Source organism: Mustela erminea, chromosome 8, assembly GCF_009829155.1.
Source record: "Mustela erminea isolate mMusErm1 chromosome 8, mMusErm1.Pri, whole genome shotgun sequence".
NCBI lineage: Eukaryota > Metazoa > Chordata > Mammalia > Carnivora > Mustelidae > Mustela > Mustela erminea.
The window spans coordinates 32,681,131-32,700,866 of NC_045621.1; positions in this window are offsets into that span (position 1 = coordinate 32,681,131).

Sequence of the window (19,736 nt, forward strand, 5' to 3'; positions counted from 1 at the left end):
TGTACCTCTGGGGCAAATAATACATTATATGTTAATTTAAAAATTAATTGATTTATTGATTGATTGATTTTAAAAATAAAATAATTATGGGTGCACTAATTTCTCTATTTCTTGTTATACTAATTTTAGTATTTGATTTTTTCTAGGAATTCATTGACTCTGTCCAGTTTACCAAATAAATAAGATATCAATAGCATAGCAGTCTCTTATTATTTTAAAATTTCTGTTGTGTCTGTGTTTGCTTCTCCTTCTTTTGTACTACATTTTAACCTTTTTGATGTTTTCCCTCTTTTCTCTTATTCTTTCTTACCAAAGGTCTCCTTTGAATTAATGTTTCCAAAGAGCCAATTTTGCATTTATCTTTTTTATTATTCTTTATCCTCATTACACTGACATCTAACTTATTTTCCTTGTTGCTTTTCTTTTCTTATTTATTTGCTCTACTCTTCTTTTTTCATTGTCATAAAGCTTAGCCCATTTATTTCTAAATATTTCATATGAAATACTAAATATTTCATTTTTCCTGATACATGTATTTAAGGTTACATATTTCCCTCTCAGTACTTCTGTAGATGTGCCTGACAACTTGGATATTAATTTTTTAAGGCTTTATTCATTTTTTTCATGACAGACAGAAAGAGGCAGAGGGAGAAGCAGGCTTCCTGCAGAGCAAGGACCCCGGTGCAGAACTTGATCCCAGGACATTGGGATCACAACCTGAGCCGAAGGCAGATACTTAACTGACTGAGCACCTAGGTGCCTTGAGATTAATGCTTTCATCATAATTTAAGTCAAAGTGACTTCCTTTCTTAATACCAAGATATTTAGTCTCCTTATACATGGGATTTATTTTCATACCCTTTTCTTATTAATTTCTCATTTTATGGCACTATTATTAGAATACATAGTCTGTTGGACATCAGCCCTATAGAGTTTTCTCAAAGATGTCATAGTAGCTTTTCTGGTCATGCTTCCTCAACCACAAATGTCCAGTATGCACTCTACTTCTTGATCTTATTTGTTTCTAACCTAGAGAGGATAGTGCTGGTGAAAAGGCTGGTCACCCACCAAACATCCTTACCATTTGAGAGAATTTCTGAGTAAGAGCAAGCAGGCTTGGGAAGGAGCCCTACTTTGCAAAACAAGAGAAATGAGACATGTATCCACTTTGCCCTCAGGCCTCTGGGTTTGGGACATGTGACTGAACTCAGCCAATCAGCATGAAGCACTTTGAATCTTAGTGTTTCAATGAAGCAGGAACAGATGGGAGGCTTTCAAGGGTGCGGAGCAGAGTCCAGTGACATGGTGACAAGTTTACCCAGGACAATGCCAATTGTGGCTATCCACACTAGACCTTATCTTCCAAACTCCTCTACTTTTACTCATTTGCCAGGCCTGCTCATGGAGGCTCCATTGCAGTCCTCCATTGTTTAATTTCCATTAATTGCTGCTGAAGTTCACCAGCATGGATATGTGTGCTTGAAACCAAGAGCAGTAACTGGCATACTCATTTATCCATTCTACCCTTGTGGGCCCCCAATACTAATGACCCTGAATCTCTTCAGGGTCTCCCTCCCTCTGGGCCCTACAATAGCTCTGTCCCTGTGCTGTGCTTCCTTGGTATCCTGGGCGAAGATTTACTGTCCCACCCATAACCCTCCATCTGCTTTTCTGCAGTCCTGCATGACCGTGAGCTCTCTAAGAGACAAGAAATTGGTAATATTTGGTTTTGGAGCCTCAGACTCAATCTCAGTAGCATATGATAAAAGTTTTTTAACACACTTATTAGTGGAATAGTCTCCCATCTACCTTAAACTTCTTCCTTAGCTTTGCTGATTCGAGAATATGGTTCTGAGAGAAATGTAGGAAAAGCACATGAAACCTAACCAGGAATCTTCAGGATTTCCTAGGTGTTCAGATGCCACACTCGAGCTGGCTTGAGACTGCAATCCTGCCCATCCTTAGCCTAATTTATCTACTACTTTAGATATGTCTGTGTCAGCATGACCTTTCCTATTAGTCTTCCAGCAAGAAGTTGAAAGGTGAATATATCATATTCCATACTTTCTATTTCTGTTTTTGTTTTTGTTTTTGGTGTTGGTTTTTGTTGTTGTTGTTGTTGTTTTTTAAATAACTAACTGGCCTCTCCTAAGGCAGAAATAAACTGGCCAAGATTTCTACTTAATGCCTCCTCCAACATTCTAAAACCATGAGGTGACGCTAACATGCCCCCCACCCAACACACACTTTTTTGACCCTCTTGGTCTTCCATTAATTTCCCCAGTTCCTCTTAGGTTCCCAGAAATGCCATCTCTAGCAGGCAATATTACTTAATTAAGGATGTTTGTCTACAAGCTTTAAGTAAGCTTTTCTAATTGCAACAGTTTCACATCACTTTTGTTCATGGTGATAGTTATTTAAACACCATGAATAATTCAAAATCAGGTTTTGAATTGTTAATCAGAATAATGATAGCGGCAGTTCAACACTCCGAAATGGTTTGACATGCAATCGGCTTGGAAAAGCCATTTCTGAAATCATTTCCTTCGACAACTTAATCCTCTACTCCCAAAGCAAAATGAGAAATATCCAAAATAGAGGTTTCTCTGATTCTCCAAGACAGTCTGTCCCTGACAGTGTATACTTGTGTTGATGACTTTGGATATAGAAATACAGTGGAGAACTGGGTACATGTCACAACTACCAATATCTTTGCATTCTTCTTCAGTTTGGCAATCTTTTAATTAGTGGCATGTCACTAGGAAACAGAAAAATTTCCTTTCTGCTTAAGGACTGTCAAGTAGGTAGAATTTAGCAAGTGTCCCATTTGAGAACAATTAAGATTTGTTCTCTAGTCAAGATACCCCTTGTTTCACTTACAGCCTCTTGGCAGATGACCCACTTCTGAATCCATAACTCCAGGTTCCTCCTCTCAGTACAATCCCCAGTCTGCACGCCAAGGTGGCCACATGATATGTTGACTTGGAAGCCCCATCATCTCAACACACCCATAGTTTAACTGATCCCCCACAGCTAGCTAGTTTCTTTTCTAAATGTTGTGCCTTGGTTGATGCTGGGGAGACAGGAGGGTATAGTGGTTAAAAGCAAATCAGGGGAGCCTTACTACCCACTTGTAACTCCTGGGTATAAATTCTGACTTGCCAAGCAGTTACCTGACTTAAACAGGCTTCCTAGCCTCTTTTTTGTGCCTTGGATCTGTCTATAAAATGGACCTGATAATACTTATTTCATAGGGTTATTACAAGGACTAAATGAAGTTAGTATTTCTAAAGTGCTTAGACCAACTCCTGGCACATAACAGGTATGCAAACTGCCTTCGTTAAATAAAATGTTGAGCTACCTTCTCTCCATCTTTCTTTGCTGGCTCACATCCTACCTCCTTACTCATGTTCTTCTCTTTCTTAGCTGAAGATAACACATGGAATTGGTGGAGTTTTGTACCCTGATACATATCAGCTATATCCATTGTGTCTAGCAACCTTGTCATTCCCTGTGGTGTAGACATCCTTGTTATGGACTTTGTTTCTCTTTTATTAATCATCAGAGATCAGGGCATTCACAATTCCCAGGCAGCCCAGTGCTGATCATGTAGTAGGCATTGGATAAAGTCTGATTAATAACTAAGGGCAACTGAGTGAAGGAAAAGAGGCAAAGAAAGAGACTATGACAGAAACATATAAGAAGCTGTGAGCCTGAGAGAAGAGGCCATATCCCCTAGCGTTCTGGACAACTTATCCAGACATTCCTCACAATTTCAATTATCTGTTGGATGATTATGTCTTCTTCTAAAATAACCTCCGTAAAGGTGAAGATCATGACTAAGATTATATGGGAAACAATATCATAGGGAACGCATTTCCATCGCTCAATGGTTCTTAACTGACAGTACGAGGCTGTCACTCTGTTAATGCCTCTGGTCATAGACAGGTTTAGCTGGTTCAGAATAGCTTGGGTGTGAGAGCAGCTAATTTACTATTAACCACCAAAAGTCACGAAAGTTATATTTGTGTAAAGAGAACTATTTACACAAGATTAATAAATTACCTTCTGACAATAGTTCAACTCCAGAAACTTTTTATAACCTGGACCTGAAATGCAGCAGTAAGGAATTGACTGCTCCAACTTGACTTCACAAATTTGTTTCTTTTCTGACACAGAGCAGAAACCTATAAATTCCGTATGGTGATGAAGAATAAGGGGGCGTGGGGACTAAAATTATCATAATTTACCATGTCACTAAGCACTACTCCTCTCTGCAATTTATCCTGACAGGCATCTCATGGCTTGACTGGGGTGGGATAAGATACCTGAAGGGTGGCTGACATCTGATTTATTTCCATTAATCTGTGGCACTAGAGAAATAAAAAATTTAACGACCACAAATTACCCTGGCGACATTTTATCTGTTAAGCATTCTAGAAGATTGGCAGTGAACAGAATGTCCTATTTCAGTACATTCAATCTAATTCAAATCTAAATTCATTTGCCCTGAAAAGAAACAACCACGGATGCAAAGGTGATTTTTGAAAAGTCAAAAAGTACCTGATCCACATTACTGCCTATTGGAGAATATGCCTTAATAACAACCCAGATTTTCATTCTGTGTTATTCAAGAGAAAATCTCTAGTACGGCTACAAAAGTACATGAAAGATGCTAAATGATAAGATAGAAACGTAGAACCACTTCAGGAAGGAATCTTGACAGTTACAAGGGCTCTTTCTTGTAATGCTTATCAATGGAACAACATATTTTAGCTGGAGATTTATTGTTCTCTAAACACTAACTCATTAATGCTCCCATTGAAGTATAATCTCCAAAACAGTTTAAGACATGATTCTCATATAAATACAAAATGAACACATCTCAAATATTCCATTCAACTCAGTAATGAATGAGTGACTTGGTAAGTCACTCATAATATTAAGACTGGTTTAAAAGGGAATTTGAGCCAGACAGTCCATATAAAACTGAAATGCATTTGCTGGTAGTTGCGAAACCAGTAAGCATCCTCCTAGCCAATAAACTGTAACCATTAGGGTGACTTAGTTTATGGACAAGAATTATTTGCTTTGCCCTCAAACAAACATAATTTGCATTGCTGTCAGTTTTCTGATTTAAGCTAATTTCTACCTTTACAGAGTTGTAAAATTGCCTAATCAGTGGTAAATGGGAAGTCAAGTAGGTTATAACACCCTGGAAAAGTGGAAGATCCCCACGATGGGTGGGCCTGGTATAAACATGCAACGTTTCACTGAAAGAACGCTTTGTAATGCTGAGGGAAAAAAAGAGAGAGAGTCAACCATGGACAGCTTAAACTTCAAACATTTATTTCTTAGAGTTCTTGAGGCTGTAGGTCCAAGATCAAGGTGGCAGCATAGCCAGTTCCATTTGGAGGCCTCTTCTGTTTTCTTGACTTGTAGGCAGCTCCCATCTTGGTGCATGTTCATATGAGCTCTTTCTGGGCATTCAGGGAGAGAGACAGCTCTCTGGAATCTCTACGGACAAGGGCATAAACCCCAATGTGAGGGCACCCCCCTCATGAACTTATCTAACTGTAATTCCCTCACAGATGCCCTATCTCTAGATTCTACAGCACTGGGAGTTAAAGCTTGCACATATGAATTTGGACAGGACAGATGAAAACATTCAGTCCATAGCAAATGCCTTGTGTTTATTTCCAAGTTTTAGGTAATTTTCTTAACTCTCCAAACACTCCATCCTGATAAGTGTAAACTACTATCTGTTCCACTTCAAGGTGAAGAAACTGTAACAAGGAAACAGATGGGAGGGAACATACTGAAGGAAGGATGCTCTGAGAAAACACAAGGGAATTAAGTACAATGTAAGAAACTCGAGGTCAGAGATGGTGAGTTTATGAGTGAGGAAGGGATGAAACAGGTAAGAGTCCTCACTTCCTGGCCAACTGACTACCCTGGAGTTTCCTGGCCTTTTATCTGACTCAGGAACAATCAAGTGTTAATAAGAAACATTCTGTGTGTTGGTCACTTCTAATATATTGCCTTGAATGCACACCATAATCCTACAGTGTCATTTTACTCATTAGGTAGAGGAATGACTTGGTCGTGGAGGTTTGGTGACTTGCTCAAGGCCGTTGCTAACTAATGACAAGGTTGAGAGTGAGTCTAGCTCGGTCTGGCTCCACTGAACTCAATTCACTCTGCAATAGAGCCTCTTACATGTGGAGAAATCATGACCTCAAAGATATACCAGGTCCCTGGCGCCATTAACTGAGATGAGAAAGACACGGAGAGAAGCAGAACCTCTGCAGGGGAAATCAAGAATTCTGCTTTGGAAATGTTAAGTTTGATATGCCCATAAGACATCCAAGTAGAGATGTCAAATAGGCCGTAGAGCAGAAGAGGGCTGGAGATGCAAATTTGTGAGTCATCAGCATAAAGAAGTTATTTAATGTGAAGAGCAGAGTCATGCCTCCAGAAGAATACTCTTCTGCAAGAATAATCATCAGACTAACAAACAAGCCTGATACCCAGGGGTACGGTCATGCAAGTTATTAAAATATTTAAATACTTCCAAACCAGTTGATAATAGTGGCTCCCTCGAGTCTCCTGAAGGTTTTCTGCCTCACCCCTACCCCCAGTACGCCTGGGCCTGCTCACCATCCAGTTACTAAAGCTATACCATCTGATACAGTAGGGACCTCCAGACATTGACAATTCAGATCGGTCTCTACTCATGCCCTCCCACTTAGAACACTTCAAATATCACTCTTGATTCACAACTAACATTTCCTGAGCTCCTCACATATGCCAGGCCCAATGTCAAGCCATTTATTTGACTCCTTTACTCAGTCCTCACAACCACCCTTTGTGGAACATATGAGTATCCCCCCATTACACAGTTGAGAAAATTGAGGCCCAGAGAAGTCAGTAACCCATTCTAAGCCACATAGTGAGTGATGAAGCCAGAACCTGAGCCCAGACGATCCAGCTTGGCAGCCTCTGTACCATTCTGGTTCGCCCATTCTGGACAACCTATATCCATGGCTGGGTGATAAGGGCACGGGAGTATGCTCAGTCTGCAGTCCTAACTTCCTGCGCAGTCAGAACAGGGAGTGGAAAAAGCTCTTCCCTGGAACTCAGAGCTGCTACTTGCATTCAATACTGAGGAGCTGTTTGTCTCCTTTGAACTGTCTCCCATAAGGTGTGACAAGATTGGGAAATTGTTATATCACTCTTTCATGCCAGACTGTCTAGACTGTGTTGCCCAGATGTATTCCGCTAGATAACCCGTCTGTTCCACGTGTCGCCCTTGGTAGCATTTACCGACATGGTTGTCTGAGCACCTTCATTCATACTTCAAGAATAATGTGCGAAGACACCAACAGCATGGTCGTATGGATGATTTTTCTCTATTTCAGTCTTAATAATTCATTAATGATGATGACAATAAAGACAAAAACATAAAATTTGACAGCAGAAAATCTTCTTGGAAAATGCATCTGCTATAGACTGAATGTGCTTCCCCACCCCCCCACACCGCATTCATATGTTGAAACCTGGTCTCTAATATGATGGTGTTTGGTGGGGGTGGGAGGGGGACTGGGGGGGTGGTGATTAGGTCATGGGGACAGAATGAGGAGAGCCACCTCCGTGAGATTTCTAGCTCATGAGAACTGTGGAGGCAGGGCCACAGCCCTAGTGAGTCCAGAAAGTGGAACATGGAGTCAAGGAAGATGATCTCAAGCCTCAAGTTTTAATGTTGCTTGCCCCTATAACTTTTGGATTTAGCTGGTAACTGTTACCCTTTCTTTCTTTACTATTTCTCTATTTTGAAATGGAAATGTCTCTACCATGCCTGTCCCATAATTGTATTTTAGAAACATGTAATTTGTTTGGTTTCACGGGCTCATAACTGGAGATGAATTTGCCTTGGGATTAATCTTACCTCCAGTCTCCCACACTTTTGATTTAGAGGGTATTTAGATAAGACTTTGTTGTTGTTGTTGCTTTTTTTTTAATTTAATTTTATTTTTTCAGTGTTCCAAGGTTCATTGTTCATGCACCACACCCAGTGCTCCACACAAACCCTGCCCTCCTTAATACCCACGACCAGGCTCACCCATCCCCCACCCCCTTCCCCTCCAGAACCCTCAGATTGTTTCTTAGAGTCCACAGTCTCTTATAGTTTATCTCCCCCTCTGATTTACCCCAAGGAAAGGAAAAGTGAATTGGGGTAGATAAGTCTTTGAACTTTAAACTTTTGAGTTGATGTTTGAATAAGTTTAGACTTTTGGGGTTATTAGAATGGAATGAATGTATTTTTCATGCAAAAAAGACATGAATTCCGGGGCCTGGGGATGGAACGCTGTACGCCAAGTGTTTGCATCCCTCCACACACCCACCACACACAATTCATGTACTGAAACTGGGTTTCCAGTGATAATGTTTCGGAACAGGGCCTTTGGGAGTTGATTAGGTCATGAGAGCAGAACCCTTAAGAATGGGATTACTGCCTTTATCACAGAGAACTCCCTCACCCCTGCCACCATGTGAAGATGCAGTAAAAAAAAAAAAAAAAAAAAAAAATCTAGAGCTAGATTCATAGCATCGATGAATATCCCAGGCCTTTACCAGACTCCAAATTGGTGCTGCCTTGTTCTTGGGCTTCTAGACTCCAGAAATATGAGAAATCGGTCCCTGCTGGTTCATATGCCACCCCGTTTATGGTATTCTATTATAGCAGCCCGAATGAACTAAGACAATAACGCACACACACTCATCCTCCCATATTAGAGAAGTTCTGACACATGTCACATGTTGGGTGAACCTTTCAGTCACGATGCTATGTGACATAAGCCAGATACAAATGGACAAATAGTACAGGATGCCATTTATAAAAAATATCTGGAATAGGCAAATTCAAAAAGAGAGAAAGTAGAATGAAGGTCACCAGGGGGCTGCCAGGAGGGAAGAATGGGTGCTTGTTGCCTAATGGGTAGAGAGTCTTTACTGAGAAAGTTCCAGAAATAGTGGTAATGGTTTTACAACATATGAATGTACTTCATGCCACTGAATTGTATGCTTAAAAATGGCTAAAATTTTAAGTTTTATGTCATGTATATTTTACCATAATAATTTTTTTTTTAATCTAACAGTCTACTCATACCAGAGCAAACGAAACTCAGCCACTTTAAGAACAGAGATAGCAAAGGCAACATAAAGATCTTTTTTTCACACCTACAAAAGCTGAAATAACTTACCATCAGCAGACCCTCATTACGAGGAATGTTAAAGAAGTCCTTCGGGCAGAAGGAAAATGACACCAGATGGAAATGCAGAAGAAAGAATCCACACTAAAGAATAAGCCCAGAAATAGTAACCGCATGAGTAAACACACAACACTTATTTTCTCATTATTTAAATCTCTTTAAAAGATAGTTGATGTTTAAACAAAAACATCAACAACCCAGTGCAGAGCTTATAATACATGTAAAAGTAAAAGGTAGCAATAGCGCAGAGGTCAGGAAAGAAGAAAAAGGATTCTACTATTGGGAGGTTCTTATACTATGTGTGAAGTGGTATAATATCACTTGGAAGTAGACTCTAACAAGTTAAAGATATGTAAATGATAAAGAAACCTGCATGATAGGCTTAGGTTCAGAATGATGGGAGGAAACAAGGATTTCACTAAACAGAAAGAAATTGTTCAGCATACCCTAAGAAAGTGCCAACAAAAATATAGACTCTTCAACCTATTTTATTCAACACTCACATCTTAAGAACCTATTACATGAAAGGCATTGTTCCAGGTGCTAAGAAAGAGAAATGACAGTCTTTTTTAGTTCAGTTATGGAAAGTCTGCACAAATTTAAAAGTTAAATACAGGGGGCCTGGGTAGCTCAGTTGGTTGAGCATGTCTGACTCTTGATCTCAGCTCAGGTCTTGATCCCAGGGTCATGAGTTCAAGCCCTGCCTTGTGATCCATGCTGGGTGTGAAGCCTACTTCAAAAATAAAATATAAAATAATGTAAAACAATGCAACATAAAATATGTGCTATAATATATAGAGAAGGAAATGCTATTGAATAGGGAGAGAAATGCATATATGTATAGAGGCCAGGTAGAAAGCTTACAACAGTCAAGCAGGTGGGCTTGGTGAAACAGATTGAAGAGGAACTGCTACAAACTGAAGAGGGCATGTCCTTCTAAAAGCAAATTTTGCTACTCAGCATCAGCCAATTATTGCTATGATGCATCATACTCCTTATCTTGACCCACAAGACTCCACATAACCCTGCCCCTAGGTAACTGGCCTATTTCCACTCCCACTGTTCCCTTCCATCTCACATTGTTCCAGTTCTATCACCTTGCCTGCTTTCCCCAATTATATGTCAAAGATCTTACTGTTCCCTCCTCCAAGAATGCTCTTCACCTTGACTTCCAATGACCATAGGACTCACTCCCTCATTCCTTCACGTCTCTGCCCAGTGAGATGTTCTCCAATCACCCTATAAAGTATAGAGACCCTTACTCTCACCTGGTAATTGGCTGGTACATGTTTAACTATTGGCTCTCTGAAGAAAAGAAAAAAAAAAGTCCTGGTTTCTAGTATTTGTTAATTTCTGTGCTGTAAACACCCCCACTGTGGCCAGTACCACTTGTCAACCTGATATCACCAAACACTGACAACTGGCTCTTAAGAGCTCATGCATGTCACCGCAGCCACATCATTGCACTTAGCACGCCCTTCTCCTTTACCCTGCTTTTCTCCCTCTACACTTACCTACACTCATCTGATGTTTTGCATACTTGTGCATTTATGGTCTGTTTCCCCTTCACATCCACCAGGATACAAGCTCCAGGAGAGCAGGAATTTTGTTTTGTTCTCTTCTGTATCTTCAGAGCCTAGAATTATTCCTGGCATAGAGTTGGGTCTTAGAGGTATTTGTTGAATGAATAAATGTGAAGATAACAGTGGTCCTTGGAAGTAAGAAATTAAGATTATTAAAAATGGGTTATTCTGTAGGGACAAGAACCATAAATTACTATATAAAAGGTAAAGTAGCAGGCCAGCAGAGATTGTCCTCTAAGCCATGGGTTTCCAAAGATGGCTGGACACATCCAACAGTGTGTATGACAATACACAATCAGTTAGAGCTTGGAAGAAAATATTAGAACATGTCCTTCTAAAGGCAGATTTTGCTACTCAGCATCAGTCAATTTTTGCTGATAAGAACCTCTACTTACATATTTTTATTTAAATAATACATTATGATGTATGGAGTTGTTGAATTACTGTATGGTAGACCTGAAACTAATATCCTACTGTATGTTAACTAATTGGAATTAAAATAAAAACTTTTAAAAAAAGAAAAGAATACATTAAACTTTATAAGCATTTAATATGAGAATTAACTGTAAAAATTCCATTTTGGTCAGACTGAATATTGGTTTCTGTTAGCAAATACAAATTTTCAAAAGCAAAACATTTTATCTATTCTTATTAAAATTGACATTTTGCCATTGAGGAAGAAAATGGCTGCTTAAATAGTGACAACAAAAACAATGAAATTTGTACCATGAGACTGTAGGGAGAGCCTTTTGAAGGCAGATGCTTAGAAATGAAATAATCATCAGAGAAAGCCATCATGTCCAACAATATCCCAGTCATATACTCTTTCACAATCCCATAGCTCCGGGCAGAGGATGCCCTCTGGTTCTATGTCTACTCTTTCCTGAGATTAGTGATTATATATTTTTCAAGTTTGGTATGTGGACCTCCTGCATCAGAACGTCCTGGGGGTAGCTGGTATACATACTAGCTCTTATTGGCATTACTTACTCATTGGGTTTTTCCATGAGATCGTGAACTGTTCATGGTCCAAGTCTATTACATTGTTCACCATGCCATTTCCAACCACTACAACAATATTTGACAAAGAATAGGTATTGGTAAGCTATTTGTGGGGGGAATGAAATCAAGAACATATAGGAAGGCACTCTTCAATGAATTACATAGCCAGCGGCTTCACACATTCTTCATGGCATTCTGAATGGCTAGGCAGTATGGGAGGGACAAATTAAGGATATTAACTGAAATGTGCACAAGTTACAGACATGACTTGATGTTTGTTATCAAGTCTACGATTCAGTGCAAAAGACAGAATTACACACTTAAAAAGATTAAGGACTTTAAAAATACAGGTTAGGTTGCCGACAGCTTAGTCGGTTGAGTGTCTAACTCTTGGTTTTGGTTCAGGTCATGCATGGTCTTAGGGTCCTGAGACCAGGCTCACGTCCTTAGGCTCCACGCTCAGCGGGAGAGTCTGCTTAAGGATTCTCTCCCTCTCCTTCCACTCTTGTGAACAAGCTCTCTTTCTCAAACAAAGAAATCTTCAAGTTAAAAAAAAAAAGTTTATGCGAATGAGGGGATAGGGTAGGTGATGGGCATTAAGGAGGGCATGTGATATGACGAGCACTGGGTGTTACATGCAATGGATGAATCATTGGACACTACATCTGAAACTAAGTACATACTTTATGTTGGCTCACTGAATTTAAATTTTTTAAAAAAATGTTTAAAGATTGGAGAGGTTTGGTTCCAAGTTTCTATCACCGTAAATGTGATGCAGAGATCAGTAGTTGCTATAGCCGTCACCACAGGTGTTAATTTCAAAGCCAGTGACCAGGGTGGGTTGTGAAATCCCGTTATTGCTAAAATGTATTTCTGTTAGATCTAATTGTCCCTGTACACTCTGCTGACAGATGACCTACCCCATCCTCCTGCCTGTCAGATCTCACCAAAGTCCTTCAAATGACTGAATCTATTCCGCATTCAGGACCCTAAATGCAAAGACAGTCAGGGTGACGTCATATTTTGGCTTTCTAACCTCTGTAAATGGAGTATAAAATAAAGTCCAGGAAAGCCAGTCTAAATAACCAGAAAAAAATAACCCTAGTCACTTTGACGAAGAGACTATCTTGACCCCATAGCTGAAACCATTTATTAACAATAAAAACATACTATCTACTTCCATTTTCCTTGACAGTTTCTCAGTTTATAAACTGATAGCTCTTTTAAGTATAAATATGGATGTTAAGCGTCTAATACAAAAACCTAATGGCAAATGCATTTATTTTATGCACTTGGTAAAGAGTTTTTAAATCTGTAGGTTGCTCCAGCAAGAAGCTGATCTTGTGAGATGCTTTCTGATACTATTGTACTTGTTGAGTTTTGTTTACCTTGATTATAATCCAGGAACAAAACACACTGTTGAAAATAGCTTCAGGCTGCTTTTCATGGTCACCAATGCTTTGTTTTCTTTCAATGGTTAAAACAAAATGGGATCTGACACCCACAAAGGGAAATGACACCTGTAAAAAGAAAGATAAGAGAGTCTAACTATCAATGCCAAATGGGTTCTTCATTCTTAGAATGAAATCAAAATGTCAAAGCATGCTAAAAACCTGCATATGATAATAAAAACATCTATTATTCCCCCAAGACACTCTAAGCAGAATTTAAAAACAAATCTTTGAGTTTATTAAAATATTCTTTTCAAACATTTTTTTTTTTTTTTTTTTTGAGCCTTGACTCTATTCCTTTTGAGCCAAGTCAGGCCACCATGACTGGCCCAGGTAAAAATGACCAGTGGTCTCAACTGTGGGTGCTTTCACTGTTTCTTAGTAATTAACCAGCACACAAGCCTTGCAAAATGTTGGCTTCAGAGATCACATGATGCAGTGATGTGAATTGACTGGGCTCTTGAATGCATAAACTTTGATATTTTCAGTAGCCCAGGTCCTCTGAAGGAAGAGTCAGAGGAACACAGAACTGTGGGCTCACGGCTTCACGTTCCATCGCAGGCCAAGTAGTTTCCAGTCGGAGAAGCGCTACGTGGGCACTTATAGTCCAATACATTACCATCTATATTTGTAATTTGTAAAAGTATATGGTACCTAGGAGGCATTTTGCCAATGTGGTTTGTGAAAACCCTTATCAGTATTAGAGTTAGTATCACTATTATTATAGTATCACTATTATTATCCTGCTTTACAAATAGAGAGACTGAGGCACAGGAAAGTGAAATCATGTGTCCAAAGTCTTGGAAGTGCTAAGTGGCGGGACAGGAATCACCCCAGGCAGTGTGTCCCCAGGCCATCATGGCCACAGCACAAGGCTTCTATGAAGGAAGATTTGGTCATACTCCATCATCTCCTTCCAAGCTGAATTTCTTGCAGCACCTTCAAGCCTACTCAAGCAGGCCTCATAATGGAAACAGTTTTCATTTATCCTCCTTAACTCAAGTTGAAGCCAATGATTCAAATTATTCTCTGGATAGGACAGCGTCTGTGCAGGTGTTCACCAGTGAGTCTGACTGCTGGCAAATGGATGGGTTTCTATCTTTGAGCCACTAGACGTTTACTTTTAAAACATTTGTTTGAACCTAGTAAGTTCAGGGAGTCTGGGTACGTGGGTGGCTCAGCTGGTTAAGCAACTGCCTTTGGCTCAGGTCATGATCCCAGACTCCTGGGATCGGGTCCCGCATCGGACCCCCATCTCCGTGGGGAGTCTGCTAATCCCTCTGACCTTCTCCCCTCTTATGCTCTCTCTCACTCTCTCTCTCTCAAATAAACAAATAAAATCTTAAAAAAAAAAAAAAAAGTTCAGGGAGTCTGCCAAAGTTGGTTACAAAAGCATCAAACCCAAGCCTCCTAAGCTTACAGACCTGGAATACGTTGACTCACATAACAGAACAGGCTCCAACTTTCAGTCCTATAGACACAGGGTCTTTCGGCTAATACATACCAGTTCCCAGAATCAAATCCCATTAGCCCCAACTGGCCTGTCTGGAGTCATGTGGCCAGTCTGTGCTAAACACTGGGCCAGGGGAGCTTTCTGTCTGCTGTGCGAAGAAACAAGGACCTCAGGCTGTAAGATCTTCGTAGCACTGTCTCTGTGCCATCCCACATTACCTAACTGCATATGACAACCTGGAATTAAACGCATTTCAGCTTTGCACCAAAAAGGGATATAGCTTTAAAAAAAAAAAAAAATAGCAGGTAATCACCGTCCTTCACATTTCCATATGGGAAGTAGGCCATGTCCTTAGAAATAGAAGCTTCATCAAGTCTGTACACACAGTGAGTGGTCAGGTGATTTTCTCAAAAAATCCCTTCAGTTTTAACTATTTTATCAGACACACAGAAAAATACATTTCATTACTAAAACAAACATGTTTGCCAGTTTAACCCTTTACAGTTTGTTTTTGTTTTTGTTTTTTGCTTTTTAAAGAAATGGCACCGAGTATGAAGAGATGAGGCTCCCATTCCAGTGCTCAGACTAGCCTTTGCATTGAGTTTTGGTAGCCTCAGGTGCCCACACTACGAGATTTAGAGCTTCGGGAAGAATGGTGCTGAGTTTGGCTCAAAGCTGAATACTCAGGACTTAACCACAGTGCCTAGAACATAGAAAATTTTCTTTTAAGCTTGATAAATGGTTGGATGATTGAATGAGTGAATAAGAGTCAACACTTAGTACTTCCTAAGTGCCAGAAACTTTTTTTTTTAAGATTTTATTTATTTATTTGACAGACAGAGATCACAAGTAGGCACAGAGGCAGGCAGAGAGAGGGGTGTGGGAAGCAGGATCCCCGCTGAGCAGAGAACCCGATGCGGGACTCCATCCCAGGACCCTGAGATCATGACCTGAGCCGAAGGCGGTGGCTTAACCCACTGAGCCACCCAGGCGCCCCCAGAGACTTTTAAACTGTTAACTCTGTACTTGCAAGAAGCTTATGGGACAAGTAGCACTATTATTTCCATCTGTCGGATCAGGAAATTCACACCCATAGTAAGTGATGGAACTGTATTTTAACCAAACAAGCTGGCACGGAAATCCATGCACTCAACCACTGTTACGCACTGCACAAGCACGCCAGACCACAGACGCTTGAGTTCACTCTATATGTCCTAGGCATGGAAGCTGTCTGGTGCAATGAGTTTATTTCTTGTGAAAACCAAGTTTCTAAATAGGCTGGTATTAATTTGCTTACTCCATCTCATTCCTCTTTTCTCTTTCTGCCGATTCCCTCACAGATCCCAACTCACCAGTCACTCTGTCAAGATCCCTCCTCCCTCTAATATTCCATATGCTCCACGTTTTAAGATGTGCCAGAAATAGCTTATCCCATACTAAGACACAAGAGTTGCAAACTCAAATGCTCCCTTCTAACAGGGAAAGGAATTCTGAAAACCATAGTCAACCCTCAGTGGCATTTCCAGAGGGTGTTCAGATGCAAAATAGTTACTTTTCAAGGGTGGCCAAACGAAAATGATTCAGAAGGCTGCATTGGGAGCCAAGGGTTTTCAGCGGAGGCTGGGGCTTTGGTCTAAGAGAACTTCAGAGAAAGCCGAAATGGCCTCAGAAGAAATCCCTAAATAAACCCCTAAAATAAAAGAAGATAAATCAAGAGATTTCTAAAGATAAGTCAAGGGGGTGGCCAGCTGCCTGTGGTAGAAGTCTACAGTGCTCAGAGCTTGCATTTTTTTGTTTCTCAAACAAGTCATACCTTAATAGCTCTTCTTTTTTTTTTTTAGATTATTTATTTATTTATTTGACAGACAGAGATCACAAGTAGGCACAGAGGCAGGCAGAGAGGGGGGGAAGCAAGCTCCGCTGAGCAGAGAGCCTGATGCGGGGCTCCATCCCAGGACCCTGGGATTATGACCTGAGCTGAAGACGGAGACTTTAACCTACTGGGCCACTCAGGCGCCCCTTAATAGCTCTTCTTATTGATCTTTCCTTATCAATGTTATTTCACCTTTTATAAAATTGTGTATTGAGCAAAATACTTGGTTTGTTTTAAGAAATGCAAAAGATTTAAAGTTAAAAGAATAAATTCTCCATAAACTTTATCAATCGCTTTGGAATCTATTAAATATTCATAGAATCGAATTCCCCCTTGAAAAAGAAAACATCTGTCAGTTTCTTAAATCTTGTTCTTTCTTTTTAGGAGCTCCACAAGTAGGCCCCCAAAGCAGTTTCCTAACTATAAGAGAGCTTACTGAGAAAACACAGAACACGTTCTGCATTTGAACTGAAACAGCCCTACATGTGTCCAGAGGAAATTGACAGTGACCAAGATAAAAAAGAAAAACAATCATTAACAAGAGAAATACACCAAAAGTTGTGGCTCTTGGTGTAAGAGCTTGCCAAAATCTGTAAGTGAGGAGTTAAAATGTATCTGTATATTTAATAAAGAAGGGGAGGGGAAGGGAAGAAAAGATTATTTTAAAAAGGATGCTTCACACCCAGATCTCCAGCCAGCTCCATTTGGAGAAATTTTTTTTTTCATGTTTATATCTCAAGTCATCTAAAGACAGGTGAATTTTGTTTTGTTTCCTAAATGCTATTTTTAAGGTAAAGTAACAGGTAAAAATGTTATTACATATTTCTTTAAGATAGATTTCAGGGAATCTCTTCTAGCAGGTTGTATTCATTCATCCTGGGTTTTTTTACACCGACATTTACACAGTTGTTCAATGAAAATAAAGGGCACTTTGAGATAAAGCTCTGAATCATCACAGAAAGATTTAATTGGAATGATAACATTATATTAAAACTAAAGCAGAAAAGTGGGCGCATGCTTTTATCCACATGAACTTGAGGAAGATTTTTGTAGTAAACTGAAGGTTAGTAAACAGAATACTGCACACCCTGGGTGTTTCAGTTAACAGAGGTTTTACAGTAAGCCAAACTGAAAGTAACAATTAAGACTTGATTTCACTCTCTGTGAAACTATAAGGCGAAATAGGAAAGCCTGCCACCTTCCTTTTTTCCATGGGGAACAGCACCAGGTTGGGGAGAGATGACAGACATCACAGATGGTTAGTGGGGGAGGTGGGGGAAAGAAGATCCTTAAGCAGAAGACTACCACTACCTTTTGGGCTCAGGGGCTAGGCAGAGGGAGGGGAAGGGCTAGAAGTGGAAAATTATCTAGTCAGAATGGAGAAAAGTATCCTCAAACTCTGACCTCTTTTGGAGAGGCTTTCAAAAGGAGGTGCCTAGGCTGGGAACACAGATTTGCCTACAAGCAGGCCACTTGGAGGCTGGGGTAGGGGTGGGGCGGGGAGGGGGCTTCCTCTTAGAATACGACTGCCTGCGGAGACCACAGTGCCTTCGCTGTTAACCAAAGTTAACGTGAGGAGCACAGCTTCCCACCCCCCACCATGAAGCCTGCCCAAGAAAAGCCTCTGTGATTACCAGGGACTGGGCCAAATCGTCATGTGTGGGCTTGCGGGCTGAAGGGGACTCCACAGAGAGCATAGAGAATTGTACTTTTCCTGCTTCAGCCCAGAAATGACATATTTCAGTTCCTGCTATGGACAATCCATTGGCCAGAGCCGGTCACACCGTTCTGCCCAACTTCAGAGAGGGTGAACCAACACTGCCTCCTACGTGATAAGGAAGAGAAGAAGAAGGGGAAGTCCTGAGCACCAGGAATGTCCACCACAGTGTAATAAGCTGACTTGGTGGCCCCGAAAGCAATCTGCAGTTTCTATTCTCATTTCTCTTTTGGTAACTGGGTAGGGAGATCAGAGCCCTATGAGTCTGGAACCCTGATTTGGAGACAGAAGGGGCTCTGTGGAATTCTTCAGACCAGCTTTACTATTTAAAAAGTAGATCCTGCATTTTAATCTCTTCTTGGCTCCTTGGGCATGCCTTCAGTTGGTTAGAACCCACTGGTGTGGGGGCAGAGTGCTGAATGTCTGGCCTAAAGGGGGGGAAAAAAGGCAGAGTTAGCTCTTGTGGGCAGTGCAGATTCATCCACCCTGCTCGTCTTTGTGACTGAGGACGAGCAGTTCATGTTTCTGAAAAGAAACTGAAACTACTTAAAAGCAAACGATTCCATGAGCCTTTCATCTGCCTCCACTATGCCTTCTGCTCAGAAAGAACAGAAGTGTGGGACACAGAGCTCAGCCAAACAGCCTCCAGATGTATACGCTCTTAGACAAATTCCCAGAAGAGACTCTGGAGAAATAGTCCATCTTCCGGTCCAATTAGACATGAAGCACGAAATCTTGAGGCACGGATGTGGAGGGCGTTGAGCTGATGAGAAGGCCCTTTGCTGCAAGATACACCTGTATGAATCAATTGGATGGAAATGATTTCATACTTGTTACCACCACCCTGGGAACAACAGCATCACCTGGGGTTCCTATGGAGCCACGTTTCCTCTCTCTATCCATCTCTAAATTCTTCTCTTGCTTTGAATTCTTCATTGCCCCTTTTTGACAGCAGGAGAGAACCAAATGTTTGAGGCATAGAAGAGAAACAAAACACTTCCCGTGTCAGGAGGGAATGCTGCAACTCAGAGAAAACATTGACTAGAGTAACTCAATGATGTTCAATGACTTATGTTCCTTTGAAAAAAAAAAAAAAAAACAAACTTTGCTTTCTGTTACACAAAATATTAGGGTTGCAACTATGTAAGAGCCAAAATCTGTATGTAGAAAAGTCCTTAGTGACTATGTTAGCAATATATGAACCAATGTTGTCTTTGGGTGATGAGATTTCAATAGGCCTCCCCAGGTAATTATGCCAGGTCTCTTAGAGTAATTTACACATCCCTCTGTTGGGTACCCAGAATTCTGTGACTTAGACCAGTTTTTATGTTAATTTCTATGATTACAGTCCTGAACCAAGAGGGTAAGATCAGATCACACAGCAG